Genomic DNA, 19,423 nt, shown 5'->3' on the forward strand with positions numbered 1-19,423 from the left:
GAGGCAATGAAGAGGGGTGTGTGGATGGAGGCTCAGGTGGAGAATAAACACTGACAGAGACCAATTGAGCTGCCCGGCCTGGCCCTGTGCTGGAGACTCAGTGGGACAGAGACAAATGTATCTATTTCAGGTATACCTGCAGTATGCTCCATCCAGGATTTTTCAAAAAATGTCCTTCATCTGCTTCAGCATATGGGGCAGATGAACGGTTTCTCCCCGGTGTGGACCAGGAGGTGATGCGACTGAGTGAATCCTTTCCCGCGCTGAGTGCAGGTGAACAGCCGCTGCCCAGTGTGCAAATGCTGATGAATGTCCAGTGCAGGCGGGGAAGGGAAACTGTCCTTACACTCCCTGCATTTCCACGGTTTCTCCATGGTGCAGGTGTCCTCGTTTACCAGGTTCAACGATCAGTTGAAAACTCGCTCACACTTACAGCATGTGTATGAAGTTACTGATGAACCCTCTGATAATTGGAACACTCTCATTCAGTCTGTAAAGCATGTTCCAGTCACTACTCTGGTATGTGAGACTCTGAGTTTCCAGTCACCCTGACGTTTCCAACCTTACTAAGCAGACATACCGCCTCATCCTTGTTTCAAGGCCATTAATATCCAAGTCCTGGTGAGTCACGTGACTGTCAGACTTTGATGTGATGTTTGGTCTGAGATTTCTACCTTCAAATTCTTCTCTTATAATATTCCTCTAAAAAGAGATTGCAAAGGTCATCGCTGTCAGTCCACAATAGAAAATCAGAACAAATTATTCTAGTTTTTGTGGAACATTCTTACCTGGATATCAAACCTGCAGCTCAGCGAGCAAACCTACATCCTAAACATTCATTCCTTTCTTCATACCCAAGATCTTTGTGCTGATCTATATGTAAATGTATACCAGCTGGATAATGTGATGGATTGCATGCTCCATGAAGAGTTCACATGGACTCAAGTTGCTGAATGGACATCTATTTCGGTATTGACGTTCTTATTGAAGATATACAATATGCTGCAGTACAATATTATGAGCCCAGAAACAACTGCAAACCAGGCTTTTAGAGCCACAAACATTCCATCGAATATGTACCAGATACCCCAGACTTACCTATCTTATATTAAGGCACGGTTATCTTAGATTCCCAGAAGACTCGGATTTACGTGGGAATTTTTGTAAAAGAAGCCGTCGTTTTGGACTCCTTCCATGTCATACTGTCTCTATCACTGGAAATACATCCATACTGCACCAGGATTCATGGATCAATGACATGAGGCTTATGTTTACCCTCTTACAATTTCCTGGTGCATAAATGTTTCAACGAATGCCAATACTTTTCACCATTCAGAGTCAGAGACGTAAAGCACAGAAACAGACTCTTCAATCTAAATTGTCCAAGCCGACCAGATATCCAAAATTAATATTTTCCCATTTGCCAACACTTGGCACATATCCCTCTAAATCCTTCCTATTCATATACCCATCCAGATGCCTCCACCAGCCTCCACCACTTCCTCTGGCAGCTCATTCCATACAAGCACAACCCTCTGCATGAAAAGGTTGACTGCAAGATCCCTTTTAATTTTTTCCCCTCTCACCCTCAACCCATGCCCTCTAGTTCTGCACTCCCCCATCCCAGGGACAAGACCTTGTCACCCCATCCACGCCCCTCAAGCTTTTATAAACCTATTTTATTAAAAAAAATCACTCAGCCTGCGATGCTCCAGGGAAAACAGCCCTGTCCTATTCAGCCTCGCCCTGTGATTCAAAGCCTCTCCCTGTGGTTCAAACCCTCTTACCGTGGTGACATCCTTCTGAATCTCTTCTGAATCCTTTCAAGTTTCACAATATTCTTCCTATTGGAGGGAGACCAGAATTGCACACAATATTCCAGAAGAAGCCGACTGAAACCGACCTTTGCAGAGTCTGCTCCCTGTTTGGATTCATACTCTCTGTCTCCAGTTACTGCAAGTGAACAGTGCCTCCCCCCTCTCTCGCCCTCCCAGGATGAGGAATGGAAAGGGGGAAACATTGCTTTGCTCCCAGATTTTGCCCAGAACAGACAGTTTCCCGCTGAAGCTCGTTGGCTTACGTTTGCATTGTGATGCCCACAATGGTGTGTGTGTGTCTGTGTGTGTGTGTATGCGCGCGTGCAAACCTTAGGTAGCCAATTGGATTCGCGGTGGTTGGCAGTGACATTCCTGCATTTCCAGGCTGACTGTCTCCCATCGCTCACGTCACCCAGTCCAGGCAGTGCTGTTATTGGAGATTGACCAATGGGGAGCCCTGAAGGACCAGAATTTGCTGGGTCCTCTTGCCAATCAAAGCCCCTCTATTTTCTGAATGTACAAGTTGGACCATGAGCTTCTGAAGCTACTGCCGTTCCTCTCTTTCTGAATGAAGATTGAGCTTCACCCCAGACTGCAACTTCCTTTCTCTGTCCAAACATCTGTGAGTACAGCACATTTTTTGTTGAAGTAAGGCATGTTTCCTGAACATCACAATTAAAGGGGTGTCTTCCCCCTGATATTCAAAGGGATGGTCAGTCAGAGAAGGGCAGGGTCATAACTTGTGTTGTGTGGCATGTGTGACAGCTGCAACAAGACGTCCCAACTCCTGTGCTCAATACTTGGATTGATGAATGGAAGCAGGCTGAAAGGCTTCTTCACCACCCTGTCAAAGTGTAACTCGACTTTCTTGGAACTATGAACGTGCACCCCTAGATTTCTTGGTTCGAAATACTGCAAATGAAACAAGTTCGGTGCTTGTCGGAAGAACATTATCATTTGGCACTTATCTATACTCTAATTCACTATCTTATTTAGATACATAATTTATGTCTCTCTAATCAGGATATGTTTGTTATTCTTTCCTGCCTTCAATATAGCACTGAATCTATTTTATACTCCAAGTGCAGCCTCACCAACATTCTGTATAACTGCAACATAAATTCCCAGCTTGTATACTCAACGCTCTCACCGGTGTGCCGAAATACTATTACCTATGATTCCACTTTCAGTGAACTGTAAACCTACTCTGAGATCCCTCTGTTCCACTACAGGTCCAATCATTCACCATGAAACTCCTACCTTGATTTGACTATGCAAACTGTGAGACCTCACGGTTATCTATATTAAACTCCATTTGCTATTAACCTTAAATCTATGCACTCTAGTTTTTGACTCCCCGCCACCACCCCGGGGAAAAGACCTTTCCTGTTTGTCGTTTTCCATGCCCCTTATAATTTTAAGAACATCTATAAAGTCACCTCTCAGCCTCCAAAGCTCCAGGGAAAATAACCCCAGTCTGTTCAGCCTTTTCATCGCGCTGAAACTCTCCAACCCTGGCAGCGTCCTTGTAAATCTTTTCTGAACACTTTCAAATTTCACAACATCCTTCGCCTATCAAACAGCCAGAATTGCATGCAGTATTCCTATAGTGATGTAACCTCTGAAGATGATTTTTAAAAATACTTACAATTTTATGGTATTGCTACAAGGAAATCAAATCCGTTGGGCATGACGTTCCCATAGCAATTTGTCTTGGCTGTCCTTCATTAATCGATGCTTTTCTTGTAAACAAAATCGTGACATGTGATTGTTGCAAGCATGTGCAACATTTTCTCACCGTCCCTCATGTCCCTTGGACCGAGTACTTGACTACGTGCTAGAAGGCAGCTGAGAGTCAACCCCACACTGTAGTAGATCTGGAATCACATGGTCGCTGTGCACACACAGGGTTGATGAATGGTAGATTTTCCTCCATAAAGGAATAATTTCACAACAATCAATCAATAATGGTTGGAGACACCGAACGATTCTGGCAGCGTCTATAAAGAGATTAGTATTAATGTTTCGTGTCCAGTGGCTCTTCAAAAGTGACTGGATTCAAAACACTAACTGTTTTCTCTCCACAGATGCTGCCAGACCTGCTGCGATGCCCCAGCAATGGTGCCTTTTGTTTCCGATCTCCAACATCTGCAGTTTATTGTTTTCATCAATAAAGGTTTCCTGGTGGCCAGTACTGAGACAAACTCTCACTTCCAGATCTTTTTATTAGTTGAACATAAAATCCACTGGCTGCCATGATGGGATTTGAATTTTTGTTCTCAGAAGACATAGATCTCTGGGTTACTCAACCATTATCACTATATAACCTTCACTTCAGTGGCAATTTTCTGCTGAATATTTTCCTTTATTCATTCATGGGATGTGGCACTTGATCTCCCAGAAAAAGCAAGTGCCATTTCAGAGGGCAGTTACGAGTAAATCACATTACCATGGATCAAGAGTGACACAATCGCCTAGCTGGGTAAGGACTAAAGATTTCCTTCCCTAACAAGATAGGTCCTTATATCAATTGCTAAGATCACCAAAGCAGCGATAAGCTTTATATTCCAGATATATTAATTGATTTCAAAGCTCACCGGAGACATAGCAGCATCAATTTGAAACTCCAGATTTGAAATCCAGTAACAATGCCAAAATGCCACCAACTCTGTCCAATCTCTAATTTTCCAACACTGACTGGCCTGTAGGTGCCAGTTGTATCCTTTTCCCCTTTATTACTTACTATTCAATTCACCGCATTGAATAAATTCTGCCGTTTATTAAGATCACGTTTGTTCTGGTAAAGATCAACTCCACTTTCCTGCCATTTCCCCATAATCCTCAATTCCCTCACTGGTTAAAAAAAAATCTGACAGCCTTGAATGTACTGAACGACCCAGGCTCAACAACACTCTGTCGTAACATGTTCCACAGATTTACTGCCTTCAGTAACAATTCCTATCTGTCTTCAACATGCAATCCCTCATTTGCAGGTTATTCCCTCTGGTGCTAGACTCACCCACAAAGCTAAACTTTTCCACATCAAGCCCGTCAAGTATCCTTAGAATCTTTTATGTGAAAATAAGATTACCTCTAAATCTTCTAACTTCGATTAAGTACAGGCCCAACCTATTCACTTCTCTTCATATGATATTCTTTCCATCCCTGATATCATCCTGGTCAACCTTCTCTGGGCTGCCTCCAATGCCAGTATATCGTTCCTTAGGTAAAGGACCCTCCCAGTGTTCAGTTTTGACTTGACTGATGCCTGACATAGGTTCACTATAACCTCCCTACTTTTATACTCTATTTAAAGGCCAACCTCCCATTTGCCTTCCCGACTACTCACTGAATTTGGCTGAAGAGATGCATGGATATGGGCTTCCAAATCCCTCTATGCAACAGCTTTCTCCATTTGACATTCAACACTTTTCCTCCTGGCAAAGTGCACAACATCATTTCTCCACATTCTATTCCGTCTGCCAAAGGTTTGCTCATTTGCTTAACCTGTCTATATCCCTCTCCAGATATTTCATGTCATTCTTACCACCTGCCTTCCCATCAACCGTCTCTTCAGCAGTCTTGGCAATAGTGCATTCACTTTACTTATCCAAGGAATTCAAATAGATTTTGTAAATAATTTTGGCCCCGGCGCTGATCCCTGTGGCACACTACCAGTTACGATTTGCTATCGTGAACATGCCCCTTATCCCAATTGTATCATTGGTTAGCCAATCCTCTGTCCATGCCTCTTTGCTTATTATTTCATGAGATGTGACTATCATTGGCTCTGCCAACAACCCTTCCCAAACTGTCCTTGAATACGTGGTGCTGAGCTGCCTCTTCAATTGCTTCACAGTTATGATTTGGTGTGCAATAATGTTCAGGAGCGAATTCCAGGCTTTTGATCAATAACAAAGAAGCAATGCGATATATTTCACAGTTGGCATGCTGTGTTCACACTTACCTGCTCTTGATGGTTGAGGTGATGGCTTGGAAGGTGCTTTTGAAGAGTCACCACTTTATCAAGCCAGACTGATAGATTGTGGACAGAGATTCTGTTGTTTGACTTTCCTCATCAATCTACATTCTTTCTAGCCACATTTTTAGTCTTAAACTGCCACAGAATGCCTCCTTTTATAGCTTGAGTCAACTATAATAATATGACAATTCTTGGGTTGATTGTTCACACCTGAGTGCAACATAAATACAGATCATTGTTTCCAGCTTTGGTGGAACAAAAAACAGCAAATTGGTGGATAATTACAGTTAATGCAAACAAAGCTAGTGATCGATAAAGATTAACCCAGTTCACTTCAATGGCGAAATTACATTTTGAAAACCAAGTACACTCAGACAACATGTCAACGTGGTTCACAGGAGGAGAAATGGGGCATTGCTTTTGGTCACCGCCACCATTGTCTGAAAGACAGGTTGAAAGGATTCTTAAAAGCTAGGCAAAGACGTGGAGTGGTATAACACTTCAGACACCGCAAAGTATAAGACCACTTTCTCGCGGAAGAAAACGACATTTCTTATTTCTAGATAAACGGGGAAACAAATGGGGAACACATCTGAATTGGGAGCTCTTTCTTATTCAGGATGTTCCTTCACCACAGTCTTTGTTTAGAGCATAAGTTCTTCGTCAGGAATGAACGTTGTTCCAAGGAGGCCGAGAGATAATTGGGAAGGAGATGGGAATGGAGGGGAGGTAGCTGTGAATGAAATAGGTCGATGGAGGTGGGGAGAGATCATGAGAGGTAAGACAGGAGGGTGGAGCGAATAGGTGGGAAGAAAGATGAAAAGGTAGGACAGCTCAAGAGGCCAATGCCGGGCTGGAAGGTGGGATCTGGGACAAGGCGCGTGGTGTGGGAGTGAGGGTGAGGGGAAATATGGAAGCTGGTGAAATCGACATTGATCCCATGTAGTTGGTGGGTTCCAAGGCGGAAGATGAAGTGTTCTTCCTACATGCGTCAGGTAGCTAGAGCTTGGAGGGGGATGCCGCCAAGTGCGTGCATGCCCTTGACGGATTGGGAGGGGTAGTTAAAGTATTCAGCCACAGGGCGGTGGGGTCGTTCAGTTTTGGAGTCCTAGAGCTGTTCCCTGAAATGTTCTGCAAGTTGACATCCAGTCTCCCCAATGTTGCAGAGCAATGGATATATAAATAAATCTTATACACAAATTGTGTAAATTTTAGCATGCCAGAGTTATTATCTTCAATTAAGTTAAAGAAAATTTTAATTAAATTGGGTGACTGCATGAAACGGTTTGTTGGTCACGCTCAACTCATCACCTTCAAATGAGACAATGCCATTGATTGCAGTGAACTGCTCTTTTTGCTATAAAATCACAAGTTATTGATTTATTTTCACAACTTACTGGTATTCACACCTGCACATTCAATGTCAAATTCTGACATCAGAAATGAAATTACACCATTCACTTTGACTTACAATATTCGAACTAACAAAATAATAACACACATTGAATACGACCTACAACTGCTAAATATAAACAAATCCTCTGGCTTTAATGTGAACCATAGCCCCTTACAATAGATATCATTTAAATAAGTTAATATGTTACAAGCCTTGAGCAAATACAACCTCCAGCCTTACACCCCGCTTCTTGGAGCTCGGACCTTCCTCCAGCTGCCACTACCACTCCTCTACTGAAGAAACTTTGGGAAGCAGATGCAAAGGCAAGATACAGAACAGAGCACCTTTGCCAAGGAAAGCAGCTTAAGGAGACATTGAGCAATAGCATCATATGGTGTTGACCCATCGACTTCTGGGTTATCTACCCAGCACACTCATGCTGTACTACTCTGCTTCGGTGTTCCCAGCAGCTGGATTGTGGATCAGTTTAAAGTAGGTCCTATATCTCTGATTACATCGGTACACAAGGCAGTGAAGAAATGTTTAGGCACATTAATCTTCATCAGTTAGGGAATTGCGATAGATGTTGGGAAGTTATATTGTAGTTATACAGGACGTTCATGAGGATGCACCTGGAATATTGTGATCAGTTTTGGTCACCTTGGTGTTCTGACTTCTGACTTCTTCAACTCTGGGTTTCTGTTGAACTTGATGGGATACTTTGTCCAACACAGTAGGTTGAAACAGTATCGCTCAGATGGATTCATTTGAAAAATTTGAGGAGGTGAGCGCCACAAGATTGAACTATTCAAAGTTACTTGGACTTTATTTTAAACTTACATCAGGACCCAGTGGTCAGAGACACATATAGCGTGGAAACAGACCCTTTGGTCCAACTTTTCCATGCTGACCTGAAATCCTAAAGTTATCTTGTCACATTTGATAGCTCCTGACCCATATCCTGTGGCAGCTCATTTCATATATGTACCACCCTCTGCATGAAGAAGTTGTCTATTTATATATTTCGCCTCTCACCCTAAACCTATGCCCTCTACTTCTGGACTCCCCCATCCCAGGGAAACTACCTTGTCTATTACCCTGTCCATGCCTCTCATGAATTTGTAACCTCTATTAGGTCACTCCTCTGCCTCCGATGCTCCAGTGAAAACAGCCCCAGCCTATTCAGCCTCTCCCTGTAGCTCAAACCCTCTAACCCCCAGCAACATTCCCGTAAATCGATTCTCATAGAAAAGTCAACGTTTCAGTCCTGAAGAATGGTTAATACCCAAAACGCTGACTACTCCATATCCTGGTGCTGCCTGGCTTGCTGTATTCTCCCAACCTCCTGCTTGCGTACTTCGGGTTGCAGCATGTAGTGGCTCAGCCTCACAGCGCCAGGGACCCAGGTTTGATTGCAGCCTTGGGTGGCTGTCTGTGAGGAGTTTGCACATTCTCCCAGTGTCTGCGTGGGTTTTCTCTGTGTGGTCCTGTCCAAAGATGTGCAGGTCATGTGGATTGGCCATGCTGAATTGCCCATAGAGTTAGGTGCATTTGTCAGAGAGAAATGGGTCTGGGTGCGTTACTCTTCGGAGGGTCGCTTCTTGACTTATCGGGACAAATGGCCTGTTTCCACACTGTAGCGAATCTCATCTGAAATTTTTTACTCTAACAAATGGCAGAGTAGATTTGAAGGGCCGAATTGCCTAACTTCTGCTCTGATGATCTTGCAGTCTTAGGTTTCTCTGGATCATTTCATTGCCAATGCGCAGTCCCGAGCTCAACGAGCAGCAGTGTCCTCTCAAAGCAAAGCTCATAGGATCGAAGAACTCCTACAGTGTGGAAACAGGTCCTTCAGCCCAACACATCTGCACTGATCCTCCGAAGAGTAACCCAGTCAGATCCATTTTCCTATCCTCCACAAATTGCACACAGACCCCCAAGGGTGGAATTCATCCTGAGTTCCTGGTGCCATGAGGCATCAGTGCTAAGCACTGAGTCACCGTGACGCCACTGAGCCACCGTGAGGTTGTGGTTGTGGGGTTGGTGGAGGCAATTGCAGTCCAGCAGAAAACAAAAACAGCTCACCTACTCTTCCACTGCACCCACTGTCAGAAGTGACAGGAGGTTTAGTCCATGGGGTGACCCAAGGCAGAACACCGGTGGGGTCTGATTGTTGGGAGCGTTGGTGCCCCCGCTGGTGCTTCCGCAAGTTGCAGGAGAACATGAATCACTTGCCACACACGTGCCAGCTGAAGGGCCTCTTCCCGCTGTGGACACACTGGTGCTTCAAGAGGGCAGAGGAGCGGGGAAAGCCCTTGCGCATTCGGGGCAGGAAAATGGCTTCTCTCCGGTGTGGATGGATTGGTGGTTAAGCAGGGCTGAGGAATTGCTGAAGGCGTTCCTTCACTTAGGGCAACTGAACGACCTCTCCCTCATGTGGACCCACCAGTGGGCCAGCAGGTCAGAGGAAAGAGCAAAGCCCTTCCTGCGCTCGGGGCAGAAGAACGGCCTCTCCTCGGTGTGGACCAACTGGTGTCTCAGCAGGTGGGAAGAAGTGCTGAAGGCCATCTTGCACTTGGGGCCGGAGAACAGCCTTCCCCGGCTTGGGCCAACTGGTCCGTCAGCATTGCAGAGAAATCACTAAAGGCCTTCCCGCACTCAGGACAGCAGAAGGGCCTCTCCCCTCTGTGGACCCATTGGTGCTTCAGAACCCTTTCAAATTTCATACTATGTTTCTGATAGGAGGGAGAGCAGAATTGCACACAATATTCCAAAATTATTCCACAATATTCCAATGCCCTGTACAGCCACAACATAACTTCCCAACTCCAACAATCAGTCAGCGGATTGGGAAAGTTTTCAAAACCCACAAAACAAAATAGGAAAGGATGGAAGGACAAACCTAATTTTTGAGAGTCAGCTTGGAAGCATCAATGAGAAATTGGCGGACTGGATTTATTGGGTACCCTTTCTCCTTAAATACACTATATACGTCTTTCTCTTCTGCTCTTCGTAGTTTCTCTGTGCTGCAGTGTGTAGTGGCTCGTTGAAATAATGTCCTGCTGCAGCTTCGTTTGTGGGTGTTGGGATGATTGCTTCTGTGATTAAGTACTTGGTTTGTGTGTGTTATTTTTCTGTAGACGCTAGTTTGAAGTTCCCCATTGACTGTTCGCTCTACTGTGACATCTAGGAATGGCACTTTGTTGCTGTTCTCCTCCTCTTCAGACCAGGAGCCCCCCTCAGGACCATAGTCTCACCACTTGGAACACCAATATACAGACTAGTCAAAAACCCTCACTAAAGACTAAAACACCAAGTCGCAGATTCACACCACTCCAGTTACTCTATCCAAGAACTCTTGAACACCAAAGACACCAAGGTAGAAGAGGATGGAATAATGTTGTCCTTTGACATACAGCCATGTTCACATCCATTAACATCAACGTGGCCAAAGAAAACTGAAGACACTACTCGAAGAAGCAAAGATACAAACACAGCACCAACTTTATCAGCAAAGATAACACTGTCAAGCTCGTGGAACTGTGCCTTACCATCCACTTCATATTCAGTAACAAGCCCTACAAACAAATCAACGAAACACCCATGAAACCACCAGTATCAGGATGCCTAGCAGAAGCAATATCGCAGAGACTTGAACAAACAGCCCTTCCAACGATCCAACCCAAACTTTGGGTCCGCTCCAGCGATAATACTTTTGTCATCATAAAATGAAACAAATTAGAGGAAACATACAACACCATCAACAATATCCTAACTGTCATAAAATTCACAAAAGAGGAGAAGAACAACAAAGTGCTATTTCTAGATGTCACAGTAGAGCGAACAGTCAATGGTAAATTCAAAACAGCGTCTACAGGAAAACAACACACACGAACCAAGAACTGAACTACAGAAGCAAACATCCCTACACATACAAACAAATCTGCATCAGGATGCAATTTCAACGATCCATTACACACTGCAGCACCTAGGAACTCTGAAGATCAATAAACAACTGTATAGCGCATTTCAGAAGAATTAGCAGCCAACAGACACGCAAATGATTGCTTCCCTGACCGGGAATCGAACCCGGGCAGCGGCGGTGAAAGCGCCGAATCCTAACCACTAGACCACCAGGGAGATATGCATGCACCGCCCTAGCTCTACTGAGAATTGCTTCTCTGCCCGGGAATCGAACCCGTGCCGCGATGGGAAGAAGACTTTCACCTGTACATCCACCAATGTATTATTTTGTATCCATTGCTCCCGATGCGATCTCTACAACTTTGGGGAGACTGGAGAGTCAAGTCACATCTCCGGGACACCGGCACCAATCAACCCCATCGTTCTATGCCCAACATTTCAAACCACCCCCCCTCCCGCTCTGCCAAGGACATACACGTCCTGGGCCTGCTTCAGTGCCACTCCCTCCCCACCCGACGCCTGGAGGAAGAACACCTCATCTTCCGCCTCAGAACACTTCAACCTCAGGGCATCAATGTGGACTTCGCCAGTTTCCTCATTTCCCCTCCCCCCACCTTACTTCTGTTTTAAACTTCCAGCTCAACACTGACCTCATGACCTGTCCGACTTGCCAAGCTCCCTTCCCAGCTATCCGCTCCACTCTCCTCTCTGACCTGTCACCTCCATACCCACCAGCATTCACCTATTTTACTCTTTGCTACCTTCGCCCCAGCACACCCCCCGATCCCCAATTTATCTCTCCAACCTGGAGGCGTCCTGCCCCTACTCCTGATGAAGGGCCTTTGCCCGAAACTTCGATTTTCCTGCTCCTCGGAAGTTGTCTGACGTGTTGTGCTTTTCCAGCACCACTCTGATCTCAACTCTGGTTTCCAGCATCTTCAGTCCTCACTTTTGCCTACCCAATAAACCCAGAATGCCGATTTTTCATCAACAAATTGACACTAGCAGACACAACGTGTGCAGAAACCCTAGCCGTAATACCTTACATTAAATACATCTGTTAAATGATGTCCAGACAACTCAAACCCCTCAGCATCATGGTAGCCCACAAACCTACCAACACACTTGAACAGAGACTAATGAACCTGAAATACCCGATACAAACAACCAGAAAACGAATGTTATTTACAAAATACCATACAAGGAAATGTATACATGAAGTCTGCCGCACGGATCTCTGTGGCAAGAAATGCTGGGATGAGATAAGGAAGATATTTTCAACCAAAAAGAATTGACACTGACTGGACAGCCATTTAAAATCACCCCTGTTAGCCTAGGATGGAAGACCCGAAGGGATGAACATTTTTCTTATTTCCTGATGATTTACAAAGTTGAGACTGGGTTTTGGTGTTTCTTACCTTTCCACTCCCAGGAGCCGCAGTGGTTGGGGCGGTGAGTTGGGGAAAGTGAAATGTGCCCGTGAGCAGCGTGTGGGTATCTTTCAGCTTCCCCTCCTCTGACAGCGCTGTGACGGGACTCTGATGTTCTCAGGGACACTTACTGACGCGAGATAGTGAAAGGATTCTCATTCCCGCAGATCGGGAATTCAAACCTTATGCCCGCTTCAGGACAATGAGAAAGATTATTTGGGATGTGTGAAGAAGCTGTGAGCTGCATTTCAAACAGGTAGGTGTAGTCAGATGCGTCATCCATTGCGGCCCCGGCACTCTGCGTACCTGACGCCGCCATGCTGTAGAGTTCTGACGTTAACACAGACATGCGCAGCAATGGGAACATTCACAATGTGAACAACCAGATAATCACCGTCACTGCTTCCCTTCCGTAGTACAACTTTGTGAAGCAGTATCTTTCACCGGCAAATAAAACACTTTTGTCCTCAGGTGCCTGCTTAATTTCGATCACCAGAGAGGGAGGGGGAGAAGATGTCACATCTCAAAAGCAAACCGAAAAGTTTTTGTTTGTTCCGTCAGTTGAGTTGGTTCTGCACTCAGATGAGACTGGATACTGATTTTAATGGATCAGAATTGAACACTACAATGGAACACATTACATTTCAAGAGTGTTGAAAGGGCAAATCAAACTGTAACCTTGAAGAGATATGATTCCATTTCTAACCTTGGGGGGGATCCAAATGAGACATTTTTACTGGTCACTCCATTTCAGAGTGCTGCTCTTTCATCAGGTGGTCGTGGACAATAAGATCATGATCACAGAATTTATAGCCAAAGGAGTCCACGGTCATGGAGATGTCCTTCACTAAACAATTTTAGATTAAATCTTTCATATTTTAGAATGGGCTTCTGTTCTTTGGTACGTTAATCCCAGAACTAGTTTTAAATTACCTTCAAGAATTTCATTTAAATGCAGGGCTTTTCGAACAACAATGTCAGTCTGACTCGATATTGGGACACAGACAAGATTCACACCTGTTGTTAGAAAAGCTCTACATTTAAATGACTTTCTGAAATGGCTGATCTTTAACATCATGCTGATGACGTCCTTTTGTTCTTGGCCAATCTGGAGGAGTCCGTTCCTCGATTGATTCAAACAATCAATTTATTTGGCAGTGTTTTGGGCTGCAGGATCAACTTTACAAAATCGGAAGCCGTGCCGATGTGGGGGGAGAATTAGTGGAGGTGCTTGATCATATTTCAAGTAACAATGTGCAGAAATACACAGAGAAGGTAAGTGAATGATGCGAATAGAGACACACGTTTACTTACTTTGTCGAACCAGCAGAGTGAAGGTGGGCCGCATGGCGTCCGTCTGCGCTGTGACACATGCTGTGATTCAGAGCGAAATCACAGTTCGACCAACAGAATGTGGGAAGTGAGAACAAAGTTTATATTTACACAGCCTCCATACTCTGCGAAACAGCAAATTACACGACAGCAGTGGAGGTCTTTAACACCAATCTCGAACGTGTCTCCTTGAGCAGCTTCCTTTATGTAATGGTGCTGTACTCTGTTCTGTATCTTGCCTTTGCACCTACTTTCTGAGTGTCTGAACGTCCTGTATCATACCGATACACTCGCGAACCTCACACGGTTCAAGTAACATGCTTTTTGGAGGTCTGGGTGGTCTTCTCCTGTTCTTGGTCGGTTTCCTATGAACTAATTCGCAAAACCACTTCTCTGAGATGCCAATGAGCTGATAAAGTTGAAACCCATGCCTTGCGGTTTCGTCCATTCCCTGCAGTAATTCGCCACCCTGGTTCAGACGTGAATGACAAGCATGTCCGAAACCGTATCACCACTCAGACATAGTCCCCCACGATGAGGACAGATATCACCGATTGTGAATAACCTCAGAGAGAGAGACAAGTGACAGAGAACTCTCACTTGTGACAGTGACAGTGAACCTCAGAGAGAGAGACAAGTGACAGTGAACCGCCTCTGTCTGCGGGAGAATGATCCTAACCGTTTATGCCGTCCCAATGCCTGTCTATGGGACAGACAATCTGAAGGAGCAACAACGTTCATTTTTAACCGTCCCTTCCGTGTTGGACCGCCTGCAGTCCCGCAGCTCAGGGCCGTGGGGATGACTCTCAGTGAGTGAAGGTTTCACTCAGATTCTCTTCATCTGGGACACTTGGGGCTCAGATGTTAACTGCTGCGCGGTCGCAGCAAAGAAAGTGATGCCCACTTTGCAATAGACTTTCTGTAAGATTGCTGGGTGTGAGGAATTCTGAACAGCAAGCAGGCTGCACAACAATTTATTCATACGAATTTACCTGAGGGAAGAGTCTTCGGTGTCCATTTCTCTCTGATCCACCAGCACAACATTTTTCTATCTCTCCGATAACAGACCTTTGGAGCAAGTTCACAATCAAAGCTCACTTCCCACGCATTAGTTTAACTGATACCTCCCGCCCCAAGGGATTGAGGGAGCAGAAGAGCGAATGCACTCACCCCTCACCGCCCCCGCCCCCCAGAACAGCTTGCAAGTAGGAACAAATTGGTTTAATTATCCTCCAGTGGAGAGAGTCCAGTTCCTGGGGATGAGACAAACATCAGCGCCCCGGGGACAGAATGACAACAGATGTTCTGGAAACTCTTTGCTGCTTGCAATTCTTGGAGCAATGTGGAATGTATTTCACACTGAGCAAGTTTCAGCTGGCTCAGCGTCTCTAGTGTACATTGCTCTCTGAGTTTATATTTGCACATCGACGATATGTCTGCACAAAAGCACATGACACTACAGCAGTGAAGATCTTTTGACGTCATTCTCGAACATGCAAGTCACACGCCAGATGAAAAGCTGAATACTTATCTGGAAAATCTGCCGTGCAATGCAGGAGAATGGCTGAGCGGGAGCGCGCTGGGATCATAACCCAGAAGCGAAACTATTTTCTCCTATTCACTCAATGTCGTATTTAGCAGCTTTCCCGTATAACGGCGCTCTGTTCTGTTCCTTGCCTTGTCATCTGCTTCCCAAAACTTCGGGTATCTGAGTTAAATATGTCACATCGATACACAAGTCAAATTTATACAGTTGCGGTGACACACTTGTGGAGCTCTGAGTTGTCTTGAACTGTTCTCTGTCAGTGTGTCCTCATCTCAAGTTAAACCTCTTCTCTCAGATGGCAATGAACCGGTGAAGTTGAAACACATGACTTGCTGTTTTTGTCCATTTCCTGCAGTAAAGAAACCAACGCCCGTGTAACAAAAGACTTTCTGCAGGATTGCTGTGTCAAGACAAATTCTGAACACCAAACAGGCTGCACAAAAATGCACTCATATCAATTTACCTGAGGGAAGAGTCTCCGGTGTCCATTTCTCTCTGTCCCGACAGCGCAGAATCTTTCTGTCTCTCCGTTAACAGGACCTTTGGAACAAGTTCAAAGTTGCCCATTTCCAACACATGACTGTAACTGACTTCTCCTGATTCACGTAATCGTGAGAGAGAGAGCAGAAGAGTGAATGGGCTCTGACTTCTACCAGCACAGCTTGTAAGTAGAAAGGAAATGGTTCAATTATCCACCAGTGGAGAGAGCCCGGTCCCTGGGGACGGGACAAACAGCAGCGTCCGGGGAGCAGGGAGACATAAAGAGAAGCAGATGGTCTTGAAACTCTTTGCTGCTTGTAATTCTGGGAGCAATGTACAATGTATTTCGTATTGAGCAACTCCCAGTTGCTTCAGGAGCTGGGCGCGCACATGGTATTTGGCTCGTTGGTCTCGGGGTATGATGCTAGCTTTGGGTTTTCTATCTTATACAGACGTGTGGGAGGTGCCGGGCTCCAATCCCAGGTGAACCTTAATTTCTTAAATTGACATGAGCAAAAATGCCGGGTCAGTTTTCTGAAAAAGCCGCTTCGTTAAATCAGATGGGACTGCCTGAATTAGGTATGGGACAGAGGTACCATTGCAGAGAACACGGCGAAGGGAAACACTTGTTCAAAGTGAGAACAAGTATTGCAGAGTTTTTGCCTGCGCAATTCGAATGAATCCTCCACCTGTATTACACTCAATCCTGAGGGTGTTACTTCAGGAAGCGGGGAAGTGAAGTCATTGCAGACAGCACTGAATTGGTTGAAGTGAATAGTGCTGTGCATGAGGAATGTCAGTCATGAAGAGAGATTGGAAAGTTGGGGCAGTTCTCTTTGGTGAACAGAGGGCTGAAAGCTGGTCTGATTGAATTTTCCACGTCATGAGGGTTTTAGACAGAGGAAATAATGCAGTGAAAATGCTCCCAGGCCTGAAAGGATCGAGAACGATTTGGCAGAGATTTAAAGTCATCAGGAAAATAAGCAAAAGTGACATTAGGAAGACCGTTTACGCACAAGGAGTGGGGTCAGTAAGTTCCTGTATAACAGTGATGAAGAGGTAAATTCAATGGACACAAAAGGGAATTCGGTGGGCATGTTCAATGTAACATTGTGCAGATTTACAGGGAGAAAGCGACAGAATGAGACACTTCTTTACATATTGTGTTGAGCCAGCAGAGCTCAGTGGGGTACATAGCCTCAGTCTGCGCTGTCACACATTTCGTGATTCTGATTGAAATCGGAGTTGGACCAACAGAACGTGGGAAATTTGACAACGGGGACATTCTGCCCAACAGGATACTCCATCACAGCAATGAAGGTGTTTTGACATCATTCTCGAAGGTACATGATACAATGCAGATTCAAAACCGAGTATTCCTTTGAATCACTGAGTAATTTGTTTACAGTTATTCAGTTGAGGTGAGCGGAGGTGCGCATTGGGAGCCACCCCAGTTGATCGGTCGAAGCCGTTCTCTCCTGTGTGATAGTCCCATCAGCATTCCAATTTGCTGTGCTTCCAGTTGGTAGATGCAGATTACTATCCCATACTGATACACGGGCCACGATGACCCAGCTGTGGTGACAAGCTTGTGAAGGGCTGAGTGCTGTTCTCCTGTTCGGCTGGTGAGCATTGACCCAAACAATGGGCACGCCACCTCCCTGCCACAGTGTTCACAAATCAAACTGACAGCAAAGCTTCACGTTTGTTCGAAAGTGTCCATAAAGATTTGCCTCAACAGATACGGGGAGTGAACGTGCTCCTTTCTTGATTTGAAATGTAAGAAGTCGACGTCAGTGACCCTGATGTGATTTGAACACATAACCCTCTGATTTGAAGTCGGACGCGCTACCCTTGCGCCACAAGCTCACGAGTCGATCACAACTTCTGTTCATGCTTCAGGGAAGTGATCGCACTGCAATGATTTGACGTTATGAGTAACAGTGGAGATCAACAGTTCATGTCTGTTCTGTCTCTCCCCCCTCGCCTCCTGTCTGTCGAAACAATTTCCAACTCTACCTCAATAAATAGGTGAAAGAATTGCGGATGCTGTCTATCAGAATAAAAAAAAACAGGAGTTACTGGTGACCCTTTCACAGAACTGATGGTGATTGGGAAATCGTTGGTTTATATGCAGGAGATATTGTGGGAGGAAGGCGGATGCAGTAAATGATAGATCAGGACAGAGCCCAAAGCGAGGGAAGAACTGTTGGACAGGAAAGGGAGTTGATAACGATCTGCGTGGGAGGGTGAATGGAGACTGTTCGTGGCTAAGAATAGGTAGTGTGTAATGACAGACTACGTGATAACAAGGCTTGGTGTGCGTGGAAGGGAATAGGATACTATGGATTTCAGACCCTGGAATTATTGAATTCGACATTGGGACCAGTGGAATGCCCAACCAGGGAGCCCAACCTCGTTTTATGAAGGTGTTTTTTGAGAAAATTAAACATTCACCAATACACAAGTCATGAAACACGGGCTCGTCCGCGATTTGAACCTGGGATCTTTCTCAAGTCTGCGTCGACGTAAACGCAAAGCAAGAACCATACTCCTAGACCAACTCGCTACACGGTTAACGCGCCGGCGTCCCTGCCCCCGCCCTTCCTCTTGAACCAGCTGAGTCTTGCTCAGAGTAAAGTCCAGTTGACATTGAACAGGCTGGGGCTGTTTTCTCTGCAATGTCGGAGGTTGAAGGGTGACTTAATGGAGGTTTACAAAATTATGAGGGGCATGGATAGAATAAATAGGCAAAGTCTTTTCCCTGGGGTCGGGGAGTCAAGAACTAGAGGGCATAGGTTTAAGGTGAGAGGGGAAAGAAATAAAAGAGACCTAAGAGGCAACTATTTCACGCCGAGGGTGGTGCGTGTATGGAATGAGCTGCCAGAGAAAGTGGCGGAGACTGGTACAATTGCAACATTTAAGAGGCGTTTGGATGGATATATAAATAGGAAGGGTTTGGAGGTATATGGACCGGGTGCTGGCAGGTGGGACTAGATTGGGGTGGGATATCTGGTCGGCATGGACGGGTTGGACCGAAGTGTCTGTTTCCATGCTGTACATCTCTATGACTGTATGAACAGCTGCTTCTCATTCTGTCTCTCTGCTGCCGTTTGCCCGTCCCCAGGAACCGGGCCCTCTCTACTGGCAGAAAATTAAACCGTTTTCTTTCTAAACTTTTCTCTGACACCGGAGTGACCAGTGACAAGTATTGACCTCCTCAACATAGGGGACAGTGAGCAGGAGAAGACCCCGGAGACCTCCACGAGTGTGTCATCTCAACTCTGCATACTGGGCCTGTGTATCAATGCGAAATATTTACGTCGAAGTTTATTGGGAAGCAGATGAGAAGGCGAGGGGCACAACAGTGCGCCGTTATACGGGAAAGCTGCTAAACTCGACATTGAGTGAAGAGGGAAGATGGTTTCCCTTCTGGGTTATGCTCCCATCGCGCACCGGCAGACATCTTGCCGACAAGCAAATATTAACTCTGTCTAAACTGCCACATTCTGTTTT

General features: G+C 45.4%; 1 non-coding gene across 1 annotated transcript; it reads right to left on the reverse strand.

Annotated features, from left to right (window-relative positions):
* Positions 1-11,263: 11,263 nt before the first annotated feature.
* trnae-uuc (transfer RNA glutamic acid (anticodon UUC)) lies at positions 11,264-11,335 on the reverse strand. The gene has a single exon. It is a non-coding gene; the product is annotated as a tRNA-Glu (tRNA).
* Between the last annotated feature and the right edge of the window lie 8,088 nt (positions 11,336-19,423).

This window comes from Chiloscyllium punctatum, chromosome 36 (assembly GCF_047496795.1).
Source record: "Chiloscyllium punctatum isolate Juve2018m chromosome 36, sChiPun1.3, whole genome shotgun sequence".
Taxonomy (NCBI): domain Eukaryota; kingdom Metazoa; phylum Chordata; class Chondrichthyes; order Orectolobiformes; family Hemiscylliidae; genus Chiloscyllium; species Chiloscyllium punctatum.